Below are 17901 nucleotides of genomic sequence, written 5' to 3' on the forward strand. Positions count from 1 at the left end.
CAGTCGAGTTTGAGTGCACATTTCCTCAGTGAAATCGTCATTTCCTGTTTGGTTCAGGCATTTCAGCTTTGTTCTGATTTACCTGTTTCCTCTGCAGATTTTCCCTTTTATCCCCGGCTGAGTCTTTCCATTGATTTATTTTCATGGAATCCCTCGTGTCCCCCATCAGTTTTAAGTCGTAGCCTGGCCTACGCATAATCTTCCTCCCCCCCTAGAGTCTTTGTCTCCCTAGTGAGTTTTCCTTATGAAATGCATTATACTCCTGTGGACTTTCAGTCTCTCTAGATTTCTTTTCCTTTGTGGAAACAGTTTCCCCATATAGATTATTTTAAAATTTGTATCATATGCATCATGAGGTCTCTTAGGGACCAAAATTTGTTTCTATTATTGTTATTTAAGTTCATTCTACTGAGTCAATATGAAGATTTTAACCTTCATCTTCTCAGCTAGAATGTCCTTAAATAGGGGCAGCTGTAAGACCCTAACTTTGATCCTAAGATCCCTCATGCTATCTCATCATATGCATTAGCATTGGGATCACAACATGGCATCCTCCTCACCCCTCATTCACCGGGTTTGCATTGGGAGAGGTCACCAAGCACATTTGGTTTAATCATACTTTCTTTTTCTTTTTACTAACCAAAATACCAAAAATATGTCATTGTATAGTGTAACTCTTTTGTAGGTAGTGCACATGCTCACATATGCTCTATCAAGCCCATATCTAGGGTTTGAGACCCTCAATGCAAGGAGCTCAATCAAGAAAAGTTTCACATTGGCTCTAGACATCATATATGAACCCCTATGATCTCCACATGTTATTTTATCAAGAAATCATCAAGAGTTTGGAGTTGGTTTACCTTGGAAACCCTAATTCATCTGGGTATCTTGTGTGACTTCTTCAACAATTTTCTTCAACAATTGATCAAATATTTCAAGGGATACTTCACATTACATCATCTTATGCATATATGATCTTCCATGAGTCCCAAAAGTCAAGAGAATGTCAAGCTATCAAGTTGGTTCATGGTGGTTGACCACAGGAAGTGAACTGGTCAAAACTGGGGTTCCCTAGACCCTATCTCCTACAAATTTTGTCATATGAAAATGATTCCAAGAGAAACGTTACTCTAAATGACATTCCAAACAACTTTCATGTTGAAGTCAAGAACTAGTTTTTCTTGGAATGTCATTTTTTATGGTAAACGATTATAGGTCAGTCTAAATCCTAGTGTGAAGGTCAAATTCCCAAGACCATAGCTTGCTCAATTTTTATGGGATGAAAGGCATTAAAATTACATGATCAACTTCCAGATGTATACTTCAACTTTTATGTTTGGAGTAAGTGCAAATTCAACTTGTAAATGCATGTTCCAAGAGGAAACATTATAGGTCATTTTGGACCAATACCATTGAACAAGTGATTTTTCTCAACTTCTAAAATGCATAACTCCTTCATTCTAAAACGAAATGAGGTCCAATTTATGACCTAATTGAATAGGTTTTAAAGAGATACAACTTTTATGAAGGAACGTTTCTCATTTAAAGTCCATAGAAAAATCTATTCAAGGTGGAAGAAGTGAATATTTGACTTGGGACTTAGAAAATTTTCAAATATGTTTGATTTCCCAAACTTCCACCTCAAAATTCGTCATGATCCAAGCTTCAAACGAAAACGTGTTCAACATGAAAGTTGTTCCTCTTGATCCCACCTTTCCCAAAAGTATAAAATCATCTCATTTGGACAAAGTATGAGGTAGTTAAGCATAGGTGTAATTTGAAGCACCATTTGGATAATTTCAAGTTCCAATTTCCACACACACTTGCATGAGCTTCTAACATGATTTCAACATATTGTACATTGGACTTTGGATCAGATGGCATCATTTCATGGGCCTCGTTCATGCCCATGCATCCATGCAAGGGAGAATTTGAAAATTTTCCAAATTTGGAAGTGTGCAAATATCATTCACATTGGCTATAAATAGGACCCTTGATGATCAGAAATGGGATCCCTCTTGCCCAAGCTTCGACCCCCTTCTTCCCCAAACACCATTGAAAGGATAATCTTGAAGGATTCTTGACAAACCAATTTTCAATTCTCCTTCTGTTTTAGGATTGAAACTCCCAGAGTCCAAGCTTTCTAACCATTCAAATCATCTTCTGCAAGCTTCTAGAGTCAAGTCAAGCCAAATTGGAAGCAAGATCAAGCAAATCTGAAGCTCCTCGAAGGTGAGATTTCTGAAACATTTCTTCTTCAGTTCTTCCTTATTTCTCATCCATTTTGTCTGATTGTGGGTTTGCTGAAGTCCTATCAATGTAGGCAACAAGATTGAGTTGCTTTGAGGTCAAATCGAAGCAACTCAGTTCATGATCCTCAAAATTCAAATCCTTGTATCTTTTTATATACTTGGAATTGGACAAAATTGAGGCCAGATTCGAGCTCCTGGGAATTTTTTTCTTTAAATCCATGTCTTGCTTTTTCATTTTGGAGATGGTTGATGATGGACCAGTCCGGTGAGGTCCACCGGAGAAGAAGACCGGAGCTCTGGCTCCGGTGATGAGTTGTCTTGCATCTCAATCATACGATCCTTAAAAAATGTTTTAATATTGTGCGTTGCTTTTGAATACTAAGTCTATGACGCGTTGACTACAGTGCACCATGGAACGCGCGCTCTCATCCATCTGATCTGCAACCTCAATTAATGAGGGAGATAAGACGACTCTCGTTTTTTTGAATTTCTGAAATTTCCATTTAATTGCTTATTTTTCATTAATTCATATTAATTTCAATATTGATCCAAAAAATATGGGACTTTCACCAAAAAAGTTCAAATACTTTTCTCTTTCATTTTCTGAATTAAATTTATTTTTGGATTAATATTGATATTTTTCATGATTTTATTGTTTTTGTGCATATTTTTAATTGTTTAAAAATACTTCTGACTTTTCAAAAATAATGAAATTTTTTCTCCAAGGTCCTTTGACCTTGTTTGACCTATGATAAATCTCTTGGCCATTTATTTGGTGTTTTGAAGAGGTTTTAGGTTTTTGATCAAACATAATTTTATTTAAATGCATTTTAATTTGATTTTTAATTGTTTAGTTGTGTGAAAATTATGTTGAGTCATTTTTATTGACTTGTGAAGTTTTACTATGTGCTTGGGCCTTGGTCAAGGTTGATTTGACTTTTGTTGGATTAAAATCATTGGATTTAGGGGATTGATAAAATGTACATTTCATCTCCCAAAATGAATGAATAATTTTAATTTGATAAAATTCCTCCCATGACCAATTTGTGTTTGTCTCATCCCCCCCCCCCCCCTTTCCCCTCTTCATATTCAATCCCATTCTATCTCATCCCTTTCATTGACCAATGAAGTCTCAATATCCTAAGGCTAATTGATTTATCAATAACTTCATGTTAGATGAACCAATACAAGTATGGATGAGATTAGGTCCAGCCTTTGATCATTTTTATTTTTGTGTGTGGTATGTTTTAGGAGTGTGGTTCATTATACCATATCTCTAACATGCATTAACACCAAAATTTCTATTGCTCGGCCTCAGATAGTTGTGACTTCTACATAAGTCTAATTACGATTGCTTAACATAGCGCTAAATTTTGACCCAAAACGCATAGCATTCTAGTAAGTGAGATTGTAAGTCTCCCCCCTTTCGTGGTATTGTATGGAAACTTGGCCTTTTTTCCTTCCTTTGGAAGATGCCTTGGTTCAAGGATCCATGCTTGTGAATAGAGGGTTGAGTGTTCTCCAAAGAATGACTTAATCAATTGAAAAGCAAAACTCCACTAACATCTAATCAACTAACATTTGACTAACTTTTATTATCATTTGCTTTTAATTTCAAGTCATTTACTTTATGCCATTTTTACTTTGCTCACTTGAGCCATATATTATGATTGTATATATATATATATATATATATATATATATATATATATATATATATATATATATATATATATTTGTGTATCTTGTTTCTGTTTGTGGTATTAGGACTTTAAAATACATAATAAACAACAAAAAACCCTAAAAAATATTTGTGTGGACTGTTGGATTTGATCTGAGCTTTGGACTTAGAATTAGACAACATTCCCTATGCCAAAGGACTTGGTCAATGCAAACATTTCTGAAACCAAGTTATTGTGATTTGAATTCTCATCCGATGCAAGGATTGAGATCTACATGACTTCATCTGTTACATGGTCTTGATGTAAGTGTTACTTTGAACTCTGTCTAATGCCTTATTCTGAGCCATTCAAGGAGTATTTCATCTGATACATGGGGAAGATTATGAAGAAAACTATGAAGTTTCTAGCTTGGATGTGGCTATCTTAATTTGATGCCTTATTCTTCACCTTGCTTGCTTATTGATATTGCTTGATTTAAAGTCCAAAGGAAAAATGGGTTTCTATATGACATTCTTGTCTATTGGATTGCATCCCATTAGTCAGATCTTTTCAACTATTAAATTTTAAATTTTTCACTTAGGATTAGTCTCTTCATCTCCTCCCACTTCTTAAGTTTCAAATCTCTTCCCCTTTTCAAAACTCTTCTTTGCTTGTGATTTCTAACTTAGACTATATTGCAAACTAGAAACTTTGTCCTTATGCCATTGCATTTTTAAACTCTTTTCTTAATCAAACTTGTAAATGAATCTAATCATATTGACTTAAAATTTTAAAAGACAAAAAGAACTAACACACATTCAAATTCTCTTAGGCGTTTTGTGCCTCTTTTAAACTTAAATTTTTGTTAAAAATAATTCACTCACTTTGAAATTGATACCACAAACTACGAGGTTTTGATCCCTCATTTTATGTTGGTACGTAGGCACAAGTCCAAAGGTCTTGTCAAACACAAAAATATAATTAATGAATTCTTTTCTCATCTCCACACTCTATTTATTGCAAACATCTTTTATACCAAAACACATGCTGACATAAAAAAGGGCTCCTTAGGAGTACCTAAGATACTTTGGATGCTAACACCTTCCCTCTGTGTAACCAACCCCCTTACCTGTAATCTCTGGAATTTTATTAGTTTTGATTTGAAAACTTCTTATCTTTGGGTTTTGTTCGTACTTTTCCCTTTGCCTTTGGAAACAATAAAAGCGTGGTGGTGACTCTGGTTTATTGACGTTAAGTTTATCCATAACTTAATGGTCATGAATTTATCGCTACAACTGTCATACCCAAATTTTTAACCTAAGATCAAACATACCATTGACATCCTTGCACACAAACAAGGTCACCTCTTGGTCCCTCTCCCTTTCATCTTTGGGTTTTGCTTTTGCAGGGGCCATCAAACACCTCTTTGTTGATGTTTTACCTTTGTGTTTATCTGTTAATTACTTACCAAACCACTAATCAAAATAGAAAAAATATGTCTTTTTTTCTTTAAATTTATTGTGCAAGGTAGGGCTTTTCATCAAAAGTATCAAGGACGATTCCTCAGCTAGGTTTTCTTTGATTCCTCAGTAAAAAGTGTGGCCAACCATTGATTCTCAAGGGGGGGATATCTTTCAATGCATGATCTCAAAGTCTTTAAATAACCTTTCAATCTCATTTTGATCAAGAGTACATCGATGTTTTATTGCTTACATCTCAAGGAAAGTCAAATGTTCATGTGTTTCTTTCCATGCCTTTTTCAACAAGTTACCTCAATCTTTGAGCATTTTAATCAAGATACATTAAAGGAAACCTTATTTTGAGTTCATAGGATCATCCATTTACCTTTAAATGAAATAAAATTCCAAGTACACAAGTTTGTTCCAAGTGATTTGACCAAAAACTCAACATTTGAAATCAAGGTTCCAAGGATCACAACTCCTTCAATTCTCAACATTTTTGAATGCTTCTTTATGCATATGAATCTTATTAACACCCTCTACAACCTATATTTACATGATAATAGCCAAATTTGATCGGAGGATCATCAAAAGTTTGGAGATATTATAGGTCATTTGTGGACTTGATGAAATTTGATCTATTTTCAAGTCACTTTTTATCAACTTTCAAGATTCATAACTTCTTCTATTTTCAACATTTGAGGTTGATTCTTTTTGCACAATATCCTTTGTGACGCCCTCTACAAGTTTTCTTCAATGATCAAGGTAAAATTATTCTTGGAAGGCCATCTAATTTATTGAGACCTTACTGGTCATCTTCAACCATTGAACACTTGAATTTTTCTAAGTTACATGATCAGTTTTTCGTGCCAACTTCAACATGCCATAAGTTTGTGCTAAAGCATCCAAATGCAACATTTCTTGGCACATTGTAATCTTTATTATGATGTCAACACATTGCAAAAATAATGGGACCAAAAAGCCTCTTGAGTAGGATGCCCCATTAGGTTTAACATGGTGACTTGGAACTGAAGAAATTACCATTGCCCAAAATTTGAACTTCACTATCCTCAATTCCAAGCCAAATTAGCACGTCTTTTGGACCTAAACATGTTTAACCAAGTCTCTAGAAGTTAATTCACCTTTGAAACACATCATTTGGCTGAGTTTTGATGAGTTGCAAGTCACACTTTTCTCACATTCAGATCAAATTTGTTTTGCACAAATTCAACATCATTCCACACTTTCCCTATAAATAGAGGAAGCTATTGTATTCATTTCCAAGATTTTGAGAGCCAAAAAAACCCTGTTGCAACTTGAACTTTTCCAGAAAAACTCAACTATCGTGTTTCGAATTCCAACTCATTTCAACCCAATTTCTTGATTACATTAGTATCTTCGGCATCCTCTGAAGCTTTTGCAATAATTCGTAATATCTGAGACCTTATGAAGTGCTCTAAACAGATCGAGCTTCACCAGCTTCTGATCACCATTTGGACAAGGTAGTTCTGAGCATCATTTCAACTCAAACAAGTTACCATAATGTAGTACTTCACTCCTTGATGCTTTCCCCTAACTTATTTGGTGTTGATTTATCGTCATCATCATTTAATTTAATTTTTTGTGTCTTGCTTGCTTCTGAAACTTTCCTAAAATTTCCTTGTGCTTGATTTAGATAAATGAATTTGGAGCATAAGGTTGGATTCGGGATGAGAAAAGGCTCACAATGGTGGTGGTCTCGTGTTCTAAATTTACAAACGATGAAACTCTGGTGAGAGACCACCAGAGAAGATGACTAGAGTGTTCCAGGTCACCTGAGTTTGGTCAGACAAGTTGGACAAATGAAATGTTTTCATTGGTTCGTATTGAATTGGATCTCGTGTGTTGTTTGTGTTGCATTCCATTGTGCGTCCTAATTTGAGGAGTGTTGGGTCTGCCACATCAATTAATGAGGTGTGATCCAACGCTCCGTGTTCTTCTGATTTTTAATTCTTTTCCTTTTATTATTTTTAATTGCTTTTTCTTTTAAAATTCGTAGAAAATTCATTTTACATCCAAATTATCCCAAAATAATTTCTAAAATTTTATTTTATTTTTCTTCATCTGATTTTTATTTTTCACTAATTTTCTATTTTTCATGGAATTGCTCTTTTCTCCTTTGTTTTAATTGGTTTTAAAATACTTTTTTTGCATTTTTTTGGTTCTGAAAAATTTATTACATGCTTCTTATTTTATTTCAAACCTTTCATAATTTTCTTGGCCATTTATTTGGTGTTTTGAAGGACATTATGGATTTTTCATTTTATTCCTATTTTAAAATTCATTTAAAAATACTTTTGGTGCATTTTTATTTCATTTAATTGCATTTTATGTTTGTGTGACCTTTGTGAACTTCTTTTGGCCTTGGATCATGATGGTTTGGAACATGAGTCTCATCAAACTCAATAGATCTTGGGTGTTAATGGGGGTGAAAACTCTAATCCACCAAAATGGATGATTGATTTTGATTATGACTTGATCAAACCTTTGGTTCAATTTGGGTGTGACTTATCTTGTCCCCTTCTTCTCCATCTCTTTGTTTTTCCCTTTGATCAATTAGATAGCTTGTGCCCATCTTATTCTTGATGTGTGGATTGGTACTTGATGAACTTTCATCATTTCAAATCTACCTCCCAATTGATCGTGGATCATTTAAGGTACTTTGGATTTGTGCATAAGTTTGTCCTAAGAGTCATGAAGTATGGATTGAAGTAATGGACCATCCTCCTAGCCTTTATGCTTGATCATTTCATTTTTTATTTTTGTGTGACATGACTTTAGGAGAATGATTTACACATCATTTGCATTAACACTAACATTATTATTGACCGGCCTCAGATAGTTGTGACTTCTACATAAGTCCAATTACGATTGATTAACATAACGCTAAATTTGTCCCGAAAACAAAGTCATTTTTATAAGTGAGATTATAAGTCTCCGACTCCTCATGGTATTGTGTGAAAATATTGCTCCCTTTTTATTAATAAGAGCTAGTGGCATACTTGTTGATTTTATCCAAGTTGGAGTCCTTCTCATAATGATGTATCGGTTCATGTTTTCATGCTAGTAGGTGAATAGTTGAGTTTTCTCCAAAGAATGATCAAGCCATCTTTCATTTTTTATTACTAACATCATTTACTAACATTTTATTATATTAAATTTTACTTAAATTTTATGTTTAGCATGCCATATCATATTAAATTTTTATTATGTTACTTGTTCTTTGTCCATTTGAAGTTTTCTTTCATTCCTTGTAAAAAAACATTTATAAAGAAAAACCCCTAAAAATGTTTTTTTAATTCTCTTGGTATATGGACTTGATATTGCTATCCTTAGCATTCTTATGGAGTTATGGACTTAGAGCTAGGACTTTGACCTTTTCTTTGGGAGGTTGTGACTTGAGACCTTGGGAATCATCTAATCCCTTTGACTTTGGACTCCTTTGTGAAGAATTGGTTTGGTTATTTTGGTTTCATATGATACATGGATTATTCTTTGCTTATCTGGTTTGCTTGAGGCTTAATCCAAAAGAGGGAATTCATGCTTGAATTATGTCATAAAGCTTTCTATCTCTTGATTAGATATTTCCTCCCTAGCTTTTACTTTATGCTCTAGGATAGTCTCTTCTTCTCCTCTCTTTCTTTAATTTTCAAAATCTCCTCTCTCTTTTTCAAAACATTCTTGCTTTCTAACTTGCACCATTTTCTTAATAAACCTTGACTTTTTTTCCAATACATGCTAATCCATCTTAAGCATATTCATACCAATTTCAAAAGACTAAAAAATGAATAACTCATTAAATCATTTTGTGCCCTTTGTGCATTTTTCCTTTTAAATTTTTTCTCAAAGTTTAGACATGAGTCATTTCATAGTTGAGATATAATTCTCCTATCCCCATAGCATTAATGATAATTATTTTCCATCTGTGAGAGCTAGTGGCATACTTGTTGGTCCTTATCCAAGTTGAAACCCTTCTCATGATGATGCAAATTTCTCATACTTGTGGATGACTAGTTGAGTATTATCCTTAAAATGACAAAATTTCTTTTCATTAAAAATGAATCAAAACAAACATCTTTTTTATTTTTACCACGAACTACGAGTTTTTGATCCTCCATTTCACTTTGTTGGTACGTAGGCATGAGAGTTCAAAGAATATTGGAAAACCCAAAAGTTGAAAACATTTCTTTTCCCATCTCTCCAATCTTTTGCAAACAACACCTTTTTCAAACTAAAATGTACATATTTTCAAAGAGGTTCCCATGGAGTACCATGGATGTTTATGATACTAACACTTTCCCTTTGTATAACTAACCCACAAACTCTTATCTCTTTTTATTAGTTTTGTTTTAAGACTTCTTCGGGTTTTGTTCGTACTTTTTCCCTTTTCCTTTGGAAATAATAAAAGTGCGGTGGCGACTCTTGCTTTATGAGTTAAGTTAATCAATAGCTTAATCTCAAAACTTTTACCGCTATAGAAAAGTGGCGACTCTGCTAGGGAGTAGTCTCTAGTGGGTTAAGCCCATCTTTGTTTATATGTATATATTATGTTTGCTGTTGTTTGTTATTGATTGTTCTGCTTGGTGCTTGGTGATCTCTGTATGGTGAGAGAAGTATTATACCCGGACTTGAGTGCTCTTATGATAGGAGGGTCGTATAGTCTTGTTTGGCTTACACGGAGTTAATCCTTAATAAGATGACTTGAGATCCTCGGCTCAGTGGAGGCCCCTTTGGGATTATTGTTGTCACACGAGTAGTTCTAGTTGCCATTAATTTTTCCGACCTGGGAGCCCGCGAAGTTGAGGACCTTAGAATCCTTAACCCATCTTGGCCTTTTAGGATGTAGTGCGGTGGCTATTCAGGTGTAGACTTGAATAAGTTGTCACGTGATACTACACTCGGACGAGTTTCTCTTGAGAATATTATTGGTTGACGAGTAGTCATTTAAGCCGGTAATATCCAAAAGAAGGAGTTATGACTCTGGGAACTTTTTAGAACCTTGTTCTACAGGTGATTATACCCTTAGTACATACATTGTGGGTTAGTTCTTACCCTTGGGTCCATGATCGTGACTTCGGACCTTTGGACCTTCTTGTGTGCTTTGCGTGATCTTGTTTGTGGTTGTTGCATCATGCACTCACAAGAATTTTTCTCAGTTTTCAAGGAACTTAGAGACTCTCTTTGCAAACATTGCAGATATTTTGACTATGGATATTGAAATAAGGAACACATGGAAATACAGTTTCAGACGTCCTGATCTCATGGAATTAAGGAAGCTAGCATGTTTTGTGGATGATCCTAAGGATTTTAGAGATCGTTTTAGGAGGCTTTTGTATGTTCTATCTAATGATGTTGAAGATGGTGTTCTTGGCACTTTGGTGCAGTTCTACGATCTCGTTTACCAATGCTTCATTTTCCCTGATTATCAGTTGTTGCCTACCATGGAGGAGTATGCTTATCTTTTGGGTATGTCGATTTCTGATAGAGTTCCTTTTAATGGGATGGAAGGAATTATTGAGTCTCGCGTTATTGCTGAAGCCATTCACCTGATAAAATATGACGTAGATGCTAATCTTACTGTCAAAGAAGGTATCAGAGGAAAAAGTGAGCTTGAATTGAAAATACTATTCGTAGGAAAGGAAAAAGTGAGCTTGAATTGAAGAATTGTATAGCTTTGGATTCTTATACTAGTTGGGTGAAGAAGAGAGCAAAAGAATTTAAGATGCCATGTGCTTATGAAAGACCTATGTATTTAGTGATGGTCAAATCGCCCACTATTAAAGGCATAAAGGAGTTGTAAGACGCTTTGGATAAGATGAAGCAAGAGAGGGATGTTTGGGAATACAAATTTCACACCTCACACCTTGAGAAAATAGAATTGCAGAAGCAACTAAAGGAAAAGGACGACTTGATAGAATTGCTTGAGCAACGTGCTGTGAAGAGATCAAGGAACCAATAGGATTTATTTTCCTCTAACATTTCATCTATTCATATTCCTACTTCTGGTGGTTGGAAAGGTATTGTAGACTAGATGGTGATGGAGAAGGATGATATGAAAAGCTACTATGAAAGTGAGATCAAAAGGCTCCGCAAGAAGTATGAACATTAAGTTGGGTCGTCATCGAACATGATTCCATAGATCTAGTTTCTTTATGTTTATAATCATTGAAATTGCATTTCTGATCGTAATCCTTCACATTATTAATAAAATGAGATTTTCAGTACTTCAAAACGCGTTATTCCCTTTACGATGTTTGCAATTTGTTTTATGTCTTAAAGTTCCTTGAAAAATAATATTCACATTTTTATTTGCATATCATGCATCATGTTGGTCTTGCTTTGAGTTAGTTTGCTAGGGGTCTTATTTCTTCCTTTCTTGGTCTTAATTAGACAAGCTATCTCACCAGTATAATACTCATTCTAATCAGCTTAAGAAGATGGATCATCTAGAGCAAGAGAATCGTGAACTCCATGAAGAGCTGACTACTTTGAGGGACAATTATGAAAGGCTCACTGCTATGATGGAAACTCTGGTGGATGCTCAAAATCATCCACCTCCTCCTCCTCAGACTCCGCTTCAGAGGACTGTGATTTCCGAAATTGGCTCTACGCCCATTTCTATGGCTCTAGTAAGTGCTCCACAACACCATATGCCTCTTGGTTTCCCTTGGGGCATGCCTCCTGACTTTATGCCTGAAGGCTATCAACCTGCTGTTGAAGTTTCTACGGCTCAACCGGTAATGTCAGTACCACCTCCCGTGGTTCATGTTGTTCCTTATGTCAAAGAACCTGTTTTCCATGTAGACCAGAGTGAAACTGTTGGTGTCTACGAAAGGATGGATGAGTTTTAAGATCAGTTTCAAGCTATGCGGAAAAACATTCAAGCTTTGAGGCGGAAAGATCTGTTTGGGAAGAATGCTCATGATATTTGCTTAGTCCTTAATGTGAATATTCCTCACAAGTTCAAGGTACCATATTTCGATAAGTATAAGGGAAACTCTTGTCCTTTGAGTCATCTGGTGATATACACTCGTAAAATGTTGACTCAAACTGATAATCATCAATTGTTGATCCACTACTTTCAAGATAGTCTGACTGGTGCTGCTTTGAAGTGGTACATGGGACTTGATAGCACTCAGATCTGAACTTTCAATGACCTAGGTGGGGCTTTTGTTAGTCAGTACAAGTATAATGTCGGCATGGCACCAGAAAGAGATCAATGCCGTGTTATGTCCCAAAAGGATAAACAAACTTTCAAGGAAACATGCAAAGATGGTGTGAAATTTCTACGCAGGTAAGTGCACCGTTAAAAGAGAAGGAAATAACAAAGTTGTTTTTGAAGGCTCTGAGTCTGTTCTATTATGACAGGATGGTCGCAAGCGCTCCTAGTGATTTTACCGAGATGGTAAACATAGGATTAAGACTAGAAGAAGGTGGTTCATCTGAGAGTTCTATAAGGTATGGGAATAGGTTTCCCAATAAGAAGGAACATAATGCTAACTCTATTTCACAAGAGAAGCGTAGGAGATCTCCAAGAAATAGTCAGTGTTACCAGCATATGGCGTCAATTACTCCATTTATTAATCATGCTCCAGTTGTTCAAGTAGCACTAAGTTATCAACCACGTCTTCAAAAACGTACCAATCAACAGAGCCAACAACATCAATAGAATCATGCCCAGAGGCTCACACTACTTGATCTAATTCCAATGTCCTATGTAGAATTATTTCCGGCTTTGATACAAAAGAACTTGGTACATACGATAACTCCACCAGCCACTCCAAAAGAACTTCTGTGGTGGTATAAACCTGATCATATTTGTTCATTCAATCATGGAGCACCCGATCATGATATTGAAAATTGTTTCACTTTGAGAGTTAAGGTGAAAAGATTAATGCAAAATGGTATTTTGTCTTTCCAAGACTCTGGTCTCAATGTGCAAGCCAATCACTTGCCTAAACATGGTGGTGAAACTGTGAATATCGTCGAAGGATGTCCTGGAAAATACACAATTTTTGATGTCAATCTGATTAGAAGATTCTTGTTCAAAATGCATGCAACTTTGTGCGAGTTGAGCCATTATGAGCATGACCATGCTTCTTGCCACATTTGTTCCAGAAACCCTCGAGGGTGTGTTGTGGTTAAAAGAGACTTACAAGAGATGCTAGATCAAAATCGTATTCAGATTATGAGGGATATGGATGAAGATGAGCATGAGGTAAACGTCGTAGTTCCCCGTTTCAATATCCCATAACCAGTTGTGACTGCATATAACGGTCATAAGTCTATTATTTCTTCGTTGTTCAGTCGTTTGACGGGTCATACGCCCTATGAGTCTAATAAAGTTATTCCTTACAAGTACAATGCTACCTTGTTGGAAGATGGTAAAGAGGTGCCTATTCCTTATTTTTCATCTATTGTGAACATTGCCGATGTAAGTGATGTGACCCGAATGGGTTGAATATTTGTTGTTGAAGCTCCTAAGAGAACTGAAGATATGTGGTAGGGAAATCAACTCAAGAGAAAGCTCCTGTCATGTAGTCTGGACAATCCAACAGTATGGATCAGAGTTCTGATCACGATGAAGTGTTGAAATTGATTAAGAAGAGTGATTTTTATCTGGTGGATTAGTTGTTGCACACCTCGTCCAAGATATTTGTGTTATCTTTACTGATGAGTTCAGAGGCTCACATGAAGGCTTTGTAGAAGGTACCGGAGCAAGCCTATATGGATGACAACGTAAAGATTGATCAATTTGATAGCATTATGGCTAATCTTACCACATGTAACAATCCGAGCTTCAGAGATGAAGAGTTGCCTTAGTAGGGGAGGAACCATAACTTGGCTTTACACATTTCCATGAACTATCAAGAAGATGCCATGTCCAATGTGCTTGTGGACACTAGCTCTTCTCTGAATGTTTTTCTCAAGTCTAATTTGTCCAAGCTTTCTTATCAAGGTGCTCCGATGAGATTTAATGGGGTTGTTGTAAAAGCCTTCGATGGCTCAAGGAAGAGCGTAATTGGAGAAGTTGATCTCCAAATGAAGATGGGTCCATGCTTATTTTAGACCACCTTTCAAGTGATGGATATTCATCCCGCCTACAACTGTCTCTTAGGACGTCCATGGATTCATGAGACTGGGGCAGTGACATCGACTCTCCATCAAAAGTTGAAATTTGTGAAGAATGGGAAGTTAGTGATCGTGGGTGGCGAACATGCCATGTTGGGGAGACATCTCTCTTCATTTTCATACATTGATGTCGACGAAGCCGTGGGAACTCCGGTTCAAGCTCTTTCTGTTGATGATAATGTTATTAAGAAGAATGGGGAATCCATGACATCTTTGAAAGACACATAACGAGTGATGGAGAATGATCAACTTTCTAGATGGGGATAAGTTGTTGAACTTGCCGAGAACAAGAATAGAGTTGGTTTAGACTTTTCACCTGGTTTAACCCGAAGAGATTTGAAGCAAATTCAGGAAGTGTTTTTCATTGCTGGATTTATTCATTCTAAAGATCAGTCTACTACTGCAATCCTAGAAGATGATGAAGAGCAAGAAGCGCCAAATTTTGTGACGCGTGGATCTATATGCCATAATTGGACTATTGTTGATATTCCTTCTGTTATTCACGTATCAAAGTAATATATTTTTTGTTATTTCCAAAATCCTTTCACTATGCCCAAGGTGAAAGTAAATGTATGTGGGCCTTGTTTCAAATTTTGTCATCATTAATAAAATTCTTTTTCATTTATCTATATTATGTTTTCTCTTTTTACTTCTTCTGAAAAGTGGTAAGATAAAAAATCAAGATAATCATCACTTTTATATCTGCATCACAATGTGCGTTTATTTGTTGATATTCTAAAATCAAGCATAAAATCAGTGTACGGATTAATTGTTAAACCCACTGAAAACAATGACCATATGCCCTCTCCCAACTTTGAATTCCATGTGTTTGAAATGGAAGAAGAGGATGTTGAAGAGATTCCTGATGAGATTTATCGTTTGCTTAAGCATGAGAAAAGACCATTCAGCCTCATAAAGAGTCATTAGAAGTGATTAATATGGGTTTTGAAGATAACAAGAAAGAAGTCAAGATTGGGGCACTGCTTTGTCCAGATGTTAAGAAGAGGATGGTAGAGCTTATTAAAGAATGTGTGGATGTGTTTGCTTGATCTTATCAAAATAGGCCAGGTTTGGATACTGATATTGTGAAACATAAATTACCATTGAACCAGAATGTCCGCCGGTTAAACAGAAGTTGAGAAGAACTCATTCTGATATGGTCGTCAAGATCAAAGAGGAGGTGCAAAATCAGATTGATGCTGGTTTCCATGTTACTTCTGGGTATCCTCAATGGCTGGCCAACATTGTGCCTGTTCCAAAGAAAGATGGAAAAGTTTGGATGTGTGTTGATTATAGAGATTTGAACAAAGCTAGTTTGAAAGATGATTTTCCTCTACCACACATTGACATGTTGGTAGATAGTACGGCTAACTTCAATGTCTTCTCTTATGGATAGTTTCTCCGATTATAATCAGATCAAGATGGCACCCAAATACATGGAAAAGACAACATTTATTACACCCTGGGAACATTCTGCTATAGAGTGATTCCTTTCGGTTTAAAGAATGTTGGTTAAACGTACCAAAGAGCCATGACCACACTCTTCCATGACATGATGCATAAATAGATAGAAGTTTATGTCGATGATATGATTTCTAAGTCAAAGTCTGAAGAAGATCATGTTGAGTATTTGTTGAAGCTATTTCAGTGGTTGAGAAAGTTTAAACTCCGTTTGAACTCTAATAAGTGTACTTTCGGTGTCTGTTCAGGAAAGTTGTTAGGTTTCATTGTTATCTAGAAAGGTATTAAAGTGGGTCCTGATAAAGTTAGAGCTATTCAAGATATGTCTGCACCAAAGACAAAAAAGCAAGTCTGAGGGTTCATTGGGCATCTGAATTACATATCCAGATTTATATCTCACATGGCTGCCACGTGTGGGCCAATTTTAAAGCTTCTCCGCAAAGATTAAAGTTGTGTTTGGTCAGAAGACTGTCATAAAGCTTTTGACAACATTAGGGAGTATCTTCTTGAACCTCATATCTTGTCCCCTCCAGTGGAAGGAAGACCATTGATTATGTATTTAACTGTGTTAGAAGAGTCCATGGGTTGTGTGCTTCGACAACAAGATGAAACTGGTAGAAAGGAGCATGCCATCTACTATCTGAGTAAGAAGTTTATAGACTGCGAGTCTCAGTATTCCATGCTTAAGAAGACTCGTTGTGCTCTAGCTTAGGCTTCCAAACGTCTATGCCAATATATGATTAATCATACTGTAGCGGTAAATTCATGATCATCAAGCTATAGATAAGCTAGACGTCAATAAAACCAGAGTCACCACCGCACTTTTATTATTTCCAAGGGAAAAGGGAAAAGTACGAACAAAATCCAAAAATAAGAAGTTTTCGAATCAAAACTAATAAAATGTCAGAGATTACAGGTAAAGGGGTTGGTTACACAGATGGAAGGTGTTAGCACCCAAAGTGTCCTAGGTACTCCTAGGGAGCCCTTTCTTGTGTGCATATTTGTTTTTGTACAAATGATGTTTGCAAATAAAAAGAGTGTGGGAATGAGAAAATAATTCATTAATTATATTTTTGTGTTTGACAAGACCTTCCGACTTGTACCTACGTACCAACATAAAAATGAGGGATCAAAACCTCGTAGTTCGTGATATAAATTTCAAAGTGGATGCATTGATTTTAATCATAAATTAAGTTTGAAAGGCATAAGGACCTAGAAAATGGTTTGACTGGGTTAGTTTTTCTGGCTTTTGAAAATTTTAAGTCAAGTATAGCTAAGTTTATTTACAAGTTTGATTTAAGAAAAGAAGTTTGAAAATGCAATGGCATACGACCAAAGTTTCTAATTTGCAAAGGGTCTAAGTTAAAAAATGACAAGCACAAGCAAAGAAGTTTTTAAAATGAGGGAGAGATTTTGAAATTAAAGAGATGGGGAGGAGATGAAGAGACTAATCCTAAGCATAAATTTAAAAGTTAAGAGTTGAAAAGATATGACCAATGAGCTGCAATCCAATAGACAAGAATGTCATATAGAAACCCCAAATTCCCTTGGACATTAGAATCAAGCAACAAATAATGCATACAATATTAACTTGAAGCGCAAGGCATCAAATAAAGATATCCACATCCAAGCTTTAGCCACTGCATGCTCTTCTTGAAATTTTCCCATGTAACAGATGAATTCCACAAGTCACAGGTTCAAAATAAAAGCTTCACAATGATAATGTTGCAGATGAACTCAAAGGGATCTTCAATGATGTGTCAGATGAAGTTTCAAATTACAAGCACTTGGTTACATGAAAGTTGGCATTGGCCAAGTCCTTTGCATAGGGAGTGTTACCTAAATTCTAAGTCCAATTGTCTCATATCAAACCAACAGTCCACACAAGAATTGTTT

Source organism: Lathyrus oleraceus, chromosome 4, assembly GCF_024323335.1.
Source record: "Lathyrus oleraceus cultivar Zhongwan6 chromosome 4, CAAS_Psat_ZW6_1.0, whole genome shotgun sequence".
In the NCBI taxonomy this organism is placed as follows: Eukaryota; Viridiplantae; Streptophyta; class Magnoliopsida; order Fabales; family Fabaceae; genus Lathyrus; species Lathyrus oleraceus.